This window comes from Rana temporaria, chromosome 10, assembly GCF_905171775.1.
Source record: "Rana temporaria chromosome 10, aRanTem1.1, whole genome shotgun sequence".
Taxonomy (NCBI): Eukaryota; Metazoa; Chordata; class Amphibia; order Anura; family Ranidae; genus Rana; species Rana temporaria.
Window position 1 is genome coordinate 64,881,535 of NC_053498.1, and position 8,750 is coordinate 64,890,284.

Below are 8,750 nucleotides of genomic sequence, written 5' to 3' on the forward strand. Positions count from 1 at the left end.
TGGTTGATGTTATCCTGATTTCTGTAGCAACATGTCTTATCTGCATGTGTAATAGAGTAAGACAATATGGAATAAATGGGGAAAAAAATGATGTCCTGGATTTTTGTATAATTTATTGTTGGCTAATTAAGGTACAATCTTTCAATTATAGAAAATGTGCTTTTGAATTTGCCAACTCACAATTTACATTAAAAAATGTGTTCTACTTTTCAAGCAATCCCATAAAATGATTTAAAGATAATTTTAGAGAATAAAAACACACATAAAAGCAAAAGCCGTCAAAAGTAAATTGGGAAAAACAGAGGGTGGTGTCTCAAGTGCAAGGAAATGCTCCTGCTCTGCGAGACTTTGGCGCATGACGTCACTTCTCCGTGCCGCCATCAAAGGCGGCGCACTTATGCATGTGCGCTCTCCGGAGGGGAAGCATCATGGTTCCCATCACAACAGGGAATGGATGGAGAGGCGACTGCACTCGGGGGGCATGGAACCTGTCCGTCCCTCCGACCCCTCCCCCCCTCAGTTGTTCAGTATTGGAATTAGCTCCCAACCACATTTAAAGCCTCATATTCATTCAGGCTTCACTTCTGCCTGAAGTCAGCTGCATGTGCACTAGCCGGTGGATCTAGTTCGGTAAGCCACCAGTGTTTGGTCATTTAGTTTGTCTTTATTAAAGGGTCACTAAAGGAATTTTTTTTTTAGCTAAATAGCTTCCTTTACCTTACTACAGTCCTGGTTTCATGTCCTCATCGTTCGTTTTTGCTCTGATGTTACTGTAATTCTTCTCTGTTCTGGACACTTCCTGGTTGATTGTTTCCTGATGACCACAGTACTGGGAGATTCTAGTTTCATTTTCCAAACCATCACTGCTCTATGGCTCTGTCTAGCACAGAGGCAGGATAACATGCAAAAACGAAACTAGAGGTACATTATATGATTGATTTGTATCTATTTTTAATCAATTTTAAAAGGAATCAGTTAACTATTATGTCTCCATACCCTGTAAACAGTCATTTCAGCAAAACATTTTTTTCCTTTACAACTCCTTTAAGGACGCTGCTGACCTCCCTGCATGCCATTCTACTCATATGTTCTGCTCTCTTCCTATATCTTAGAACACTAGCAACCATATAGGTTGTGAAAAGTATTGATCCCAGAGACCCAGCCTTGGGCACACATTCATCTGTGCCTTGAGATTAGGTAATCTATCCCATTAGGAATCCTAGCGACTTTTGGACTGACCTCAGATGTATCAATCGCTGTATATATTTTTATATGTCCTTTTGGTAGACCATTGGAGATGCCTTACGGAAGGGTCCAAATGCTGTCTTTTCTTAGGAACACAAACAGGATCCAGACTCCTAGGAACTGGCAAGTTCTTAAAGAACTAGTCCATTTTTGGTTATTCCACAGTAGGGCTTATGAGGGATAGAATTACTATTTTAGGTATGTCGCTATGGATTATTGATGCTAATAATGTTACCTAGCTTATCAGCAATCACAATTAAGCCTACATCCATTATCCCTCTTTTACTTTTTAGGCACCTTTTTTTTTTACATCAGGGGATTACCTAGTTTTTATGCAATTTTGTTGCATTGATACTGTCACAGAGGCTTTGGACACTGCCCACGCCCGTTGTGAGTCAGCACAGACCGGGCTACATTCCATCTTGGTTTGAGTTGCAGACCCCTGCTTGATCATACTCTGAAGCAAAAAGATAGTCTTGTCCAATAACTCAACTAGAACCTCCATGGCTTTTTAAAAATAATTTGCTACTAACGTCTAAGGAATACGCACACACATGCGCTGACGGTTAGTAATATACAATATGGACAATTATTTTTATTCACAATTATCTATGCATGATAAACATTGATCAGTGGGTATGCGTTTACATGCGTTTTTATTTTATTTTTTCTTCTATTTGCTGTCTCTCTCCCTTTCTTTCTTCCTCCTTTCTGAATACAGATACCGTTGTCATCTTGTTGCAGTATCCCACCCCTGAAGAAGAGGTTCCATGAATACAGATAACCTTGAAACGTTGGGTTTCTGTCTTAACCTACAGACATAGCTGGGTCCTGTATTGCAACTATTACATTTTTTTTTAATGTTATCTGTGAATGGCGCCTGCATATTTCTTTCCCTTTTGTGCTTATAGTCACTTGGATGTGCTTTGTATAGCTAGTAGCAGCCTTTCATATCTTTTTCAATAAAAACGTCTTATGAACCTTTTGGTGTTATATATATTTTTTTGAGGTTTAACAGTCACCCAAATTTAAAGTCCCATTTGAGGAATCGCACTCTTTGGAGTGTACCTTTTTTGTAAAAGTAAATTGGGATGTCAGGTTGTTAAACAGAGTAAGACAAATCCTAATTAAAATATTTAAAGGTAATAATGGTAAAAATACTAGGTCTAAACATGTAGGCCCTGTAAAAAATAATTCTAAATTTGTCACATGGGGAAAAATGGAAAATGCCTTCATTAGCTTTGTGTAGACAAAATTATTGAACTGATGAACAAATAAAACAGTCACAAATGCACCACAAACTTGATATTGTTCATACACAGTTAAAGCGGTAGTAAACCACACTTTTTTAATTTTTAACCATACAAGACAGTGGCATAATGTGCTAGTATGCATCACATACTAGCACATTATGAAATACTTACCTTAGAATCAAGCTCTCCAGCGGCATGCTGTCACCGCTGACAGAGCTTACATCTTCACCCGGTCCTTCTTCCAGGTTTGCTTACTCTGGCCGTCTGGCTGCACCACGATGACGCCACCCCCGCGCATGCTTGTTGGAGTCATGGACCATGGCGTGGGGCTCTGGAGCGACGGCACGAGTATGGCGTCCCTTTAGAGCACATGCACCAGTGACATCACTGGCAGCATGGAGTGTGAATATATTCACTGTACCTACAGGTAAGCCTTATTATAGGCTTACCTGTAGGCACAAGTTAAAAAAAAAAGTTTACTTCTACTTTAAACAAACTAAAAGCAAATAAAAAGCCTGCACCAAATGACCTACACCAACTTGCAATTACGGTATGTGAATTTCAAAGTTATTTGAAAGCCATTACTTCTAATTTTAAAATGCCTTTTACTGCGCCCCTCCCACCCCCAACAATATGTTTACTAAAAACACAGGACCGATAGAATATAATGATGGTGCTACTAATTTTGTGGGTCTCATGACATTTGTACAAATGTTTATTCAAATGATATTTTCAATAAAATTACACTAAAATGATTATTAGCATACACAACATACAGTAACTTACACAATCCCATCTAAGGCCCCATGCACACGAGACGCAGATGCAAACTCATCTAAACACACGTTTTCAAACGCAAAAAAACGTTTGCGTTTATAAGCATTTAGTTAAGAAACATCATAAGACCCTCCCTAAGCTCAAAAAACAGTATTATTTAACCATTTCAGACATTTTGTGAGACCAGAGTGAGTAGCAGCTGAGAGAGCAGCAGTGTACTTGTATTTCGCGTGTCACTTGCCACATCACCTGCCACAAGTTGCGGATTGTCCACTTGCCACGTCACCTGCCACAAGTTGTGAATTGTCCACTTGTCACACCATCTGCCACGTCACCTGGTCACGCCACCTGCCACAGGTTGTGGATTGTCCACTGGCCATGTCACCTGCCACAAGTTGTGGATCGTCCACTTGCCACGTCACCTGCCAACGTCACCTGCCACATCAACTGGCCACGTCACCTGCCACAAGTTGTGGATTGTCCACTTGCCACATCACCTGACACAACACCTGCCACAAGTTGTGGATTGTCCACTTGCCACGTCACCAGGCCATGTCACCTGGCCACGTCACCTGGCCACATCACCTGCCACAAGTTGTGGATTGTCCACTTGCCACATGACCTGGCCACGTCTCCTGCCACGTCACCTGGCCATGTCACCTGCCACAAGTTGTGGATTGTCCACTGGCCACGTCACCTGCCACATCACCTGGCCACGTCACCTACCGCAAGTTGTGGATTGTCCACTTACCACGTCACCTGGCCACGTCACCTACCACAAGTTGTGGATTGTCCACTGGCCACGTCACCTGCCACAAGTTGTGGATTGTCCACAATGCAATGCAAGCAATTACAGTTTGTTTATGTTTTTTTAATGTTTTTTCATAATTTTCCATAATTTTTGAGATTTCTAATGTAAAAAAATAGGTCACCTTCAAAAACGCCTATAAACAAAATCGAGGGAAAAACGCCGGTACCGCGTTTTGCCACGTTTAACAGCGTTTTTCCGCGTTTTGCGTCTGAAACGTGAAAACTTTTGCGTCCGAACCCATTTTTTGCTTCTGAAAAAACGAGCATAAACGCAACTGCCGAAAAACGCAGAAAAACTTGACTGTGTGCATGGACACATAGGATAACATTGAATTTGTTCCAGGGCAGTTGAAAAAGCTGTCCAAATGCCTCTGAACACGCGTTTACCAGCGTCTCGTGTGCATGGGGCCTAAAGCAATAAACTTTAGTTAATAAACAGCAACGATTTTTAAATGTTACATTGTGCATTTCTGCAAAAGTGGTGAAAATCACAACACTGTTATGTTTTGTGTGTAATTTTTGTACGTGGGGTGGGGAGGGGTATTGTGATTTTTTTTTATGCTATGTTTTTTATTTTTATTTTTTTGCTTTCTCCCTTTACACCAGTCACTTACTAACACTTTACTTGGAAGTACTTTTACTGAGCTCTTCTGTGTTCATTTATAAACTTCTTGATTGGGTGCTAGTGGTGTGCTCATTTCCTATTACTTTCTATGTGTTTTTCTGCGCTGTTTTTAATCGGTAACATGTCCCTCATGTTCTTGGATCTCCTTCAATTTCTGAATGAACATGGAAGAGCTCACTGGAAGTCAGAATGCCAGTCTTATCACACAAAGGGTGTGCCTGGGGGAACAATGGCATAGGCAACGAGCAGGGGAGGGCCCACAGTAATGGAGGGAGGCACACAGTTGGAGGCAGTGATGGTGGTTGTTGTAAGGAATATAATTTCTGAGTTTTGTACATACTACGCTAAGGCTTGTCCTGCTGTGTCCTGGGGGACAGGATGCCCCCCCTCCTCAGGAATGTAATCTGTTAAACCCGGCTCCGCAATGTCTGAGATCCTTTTGATTAGCCCTTCCGCAGACAAAAGAGAAGTGCAACTGTCAACATAATTGCAATGATCAAAGGGCCAGCGAACTATTGAAGATTATATGGGCAATATCGCCCCCAGAGGCCAGGTATGGCAGGACATGCAGTAAATATCATCTACAAGCAAGCTTGAGAGAGACTGTCCCGGAAATGCAACGATTGGTCCAAAGGCAAATAGGCTGGCAATGGGAGGGAGTTTGAATCAGTAATGAGCGAGTTTTGTAAAAAGGGCTGTTGGAGGAAGCTCATTCTCTTGACCTGAAGACCTATGCTGAAGCCCCATGGATCTCTAAAGGCCTCATAGGAGCTTGGGCCTAAACACCATGCGGCCCAGGCCTAGCCTCTCTATTACATCTGGGAGCTCAGCCACAGACTTTACCTTGAGGAGTGAATAAGTATACATTTTATTATTATTGTTGGTATAAGCTTTATAGATATCTGTTGTTAGCATATGACATTTCCTACTTTTGAAGGAAATAAATGTAATTACTTGTGCTAAGCAACTGTGTCTGTCCTCATAATTAACATTGTATCATCAGGCCTAGCATTCTCTGATAGGTTAGACCAGCAAACAAGGCACAACTACACATTAATACATTTATGCTATAGCTATATATTAGGGTTGTCCCGATACCGATACTAGTATCGGTATCGGGACCGATACCAAGCATTTGCCCGAGTACTTGTACTCGGGCAAATGCTCCCGATGCTTCACCCGATACTTGTCCTGTGTCCTCCTCCAGCCCCCCCTCCCTTTTTATGCAGTCTCTCAACCTCTGTGCCCCCCGCCACTGTTTCCTTCTCCCTCTGTGCCCCCCGCCGCTGTTTCCTTCTCCCTCCGTGCCCCCGCCGCTGTTTCCTTCTCCCTCCTGTCCCCCGCCGCTGTTTCCTCCTCTCCCCCGTGCCCCCCCTGCTGTTTCCTTCTCTCCTCCGTGACCCCCGATGTTTCCTCCTCTCCCTCCGTGCGTCCCGATGTTTCCTTCGCTCCCCCGTGCCCCCCCCCCCCCGCGGTTTCCTTCTCTCCCCGTGCGTCCTGTTGTTTCCTTCTCTCCCCCGTGCGTCCCGATGTTTCCTTCTCTCCCCCCGTGCGTCCCCCGCTGTTTCCGTCTCTCCCCTGTGCCCCCCCCCCCGGAACTGTCAGGATGGAGAGCGGCGGTAGGAGCCGGTAAACCCGGCTCCTTACTGTTCCGAATGGACAGAGTCAGCGATGACTCTGTCCATTCACAGAACTGAATCATCGTAACCTGTTGATTACAATGTTTCAGTTTTATGAATGAAGAGAAGACGCTGTCTTCTCTGCATTCATTGTCAGCGCAGCTGATGCTGCTGAGAAAGGGACAGGGGAATCTGTATCCCTAGTCCCTTTCTCGGTCTCAAAGGGGAGATGTCAGAGGTCTGTTAAGACCCCTGATATCTCACCAAAGCCCCCCCAACAGGGTTGATTAAAAAATAAAATAAAAATTGCAATAAATAAAAAAAAAAATTAAAAAAAATGTAAATGGTAATAAAAAATTCAAAAACACACTGACAATCCACTACCCCCCCTCTAAAAAAATAAAAAATAAAACGCCACTGTAAAAAATAAAAATAAAATAAAAAAAAGTAAAAAAAAAAACAAACAAAAGAAAAAAAACGCCACTGTCACATCACATTAAAAAAAAAAAAGTATCGGTATTCGGTATCGGCGAGTACTTGAAAAAAAGTATCGGTACTTGTACTCGGTCCTAAAAAAGTGATATCGGGACAACCCTACTATATATTATAGGGTACAATAGAGTGTGTATATATATTATTGCATCGCGTTCAACAGTGGTGATCACATTTTTATTAATCTATGCAATTGGTAGCTTGTTAGCTGTTGATCACAGCTATTCACAAATTAAAAGAGTCTAAGGAACATTCTGCTATAAGTTCATATTTGCCACAGTGATCATGAGGTAATAGTATAAAAGAATGCAGAGAACAAAGGAGTTACTTAGTTGGCTTGCTGCAAGCAGATTTTTTTCAATAAAACCTTTATGCCCATGGCAGTGGAAGGGTAATGACAAGCTTTGTGCCAGTGGGTTGATGCATGCTTCAAACACGAGTTAATTTATTAAAAATGCAGAGTGCAAAATCTGATTCAGCTCTGCATAGAAACCAATCAGCTTCCAGGTTTTAGCCCTCGTTCACACTAAAGGCAGGTTTGAAATCGTGCAAGTTCAGCAATTTCAATCCCACATTTCAGTGCGAGTTTGGGAGTGATTTGAAAGACATATTTGCGGGTTCATGCACAGATGTCTATTAAATTCACCCGCAAAGTCACCAAAAGTAGTGCACTAACTACATTTGGGAATAGGTGCAGTGCCACAAAGTCGGCATCGCACCGATTCAGACGGTGCCGTTGCCGACAATAGGCTGCAACTTGACATATCAAATCGCCCGATGTGAATGGGGACTTATTGTCAAAGCTTAACTGAACAAGCTGAAGTTAGAAGCTGATTGGCTACCATAGACAGTTGCACCATATTTTCCACTCTTGAGTTTTAGTAAATCAATGTCTATACTTAAATTACCTTCAAGTGTCTATACTTTAAAATGAATCCAGGTCTTTAACAGTTAGGCCCCGTACACACGACCGGATCTATCCGCTGGAACTGGTCCGACGGACCAGTTCCAGCGGACCGATCCGGTCGTGTGTAGGCCCGAGCAGACAATTGTCTGGTGGATCGGACAGTTTCCAGCGGACCAGAATTGGTTAGCATGCTAACCAATCTGTCCGCTGGAAATCTATCCGTCGGACGTGTTCGGTCGTCTGTACAGACTCACCGGACACGTCCGACCGACCGCCATCCCCCGCATGCGTCGTACTGAATTGACGCATGCATGGAAGCTTTAAACTACTAGGCCGCCCAAATCGCCGCGTCATCGTCGCGGCGACGGCGTGGCCACGCCCCGCGTATTGTTTACACGCGGATTTCTGTCTGATGGTGTGTACAACCATCAGATAGAAATCCGGCAGCCGGACGCAGCGGATCTGTCCGCTGAAAACGGTCAGCCGGACCGTTTTCAGTGGATAGATCCCGTCGTGTGTACGGGGCCTAACTATAAACCTGTAATTTTAACGTCCGTGGTATTCATGAAAGACCAAAGTTGCCAAAAAAATCTACTAAGGCTGAAACTTAGACAACGGAGTGGCAGTGCAAAAATGTTTGACACTGATCTACAAAGACAGCTAATGTGTAAGGTAAAGCTGCATTGCAGGAAAACAGCTAAATATACAGATGAAATACAAACAATAACGAAAGGAGAAACAGCAGACCGATGAGCTCATCTGTCACTCTGCTCTCTCGTCCTACCAACATGCAACAAACTGCAGCAATCTGAATTCTCCTGTACAGGGACTGCAATAGGATGATACCAGGTCAAATGTAGGTACCTACTCTGCTTTCATAAAATAACCAAATACAGATAAAATAAGGATATGCTACAGTATTGAATACATTAACTTGTGTATTTTACATCTGCCTTGAAATCCGCTTTGAGGTTTATAGGTTTTTTAAACTCAGTCTGAAAATGAACAGAGATCAGTATATG

The 8,750-nt window shown here is 42.9% G+C and overlaps 1 long non-coding RNA gene across 1 annotated transcript; it reads left to right on the forward strand.

Moving 5' to 3' along the window:
- Nucleotides 1-519: 519 nt before the first annotated feature.
- Nucleotides 520-2,225, forward strand: LOC120916067. Its single transcript, XR_005743945.1, has 3 exons — nucleotides 520-630; nucleotides 1,113-1,197; nucleotides 1,967-2,225. It is a non-coding gene; the product is annotated as an uncharacterized LOC120916067 (long non-coding RNA).
- The last annotated feature ends 6,525 nt before the right edge of the window (nucleotides 2,226-8,750 follow it).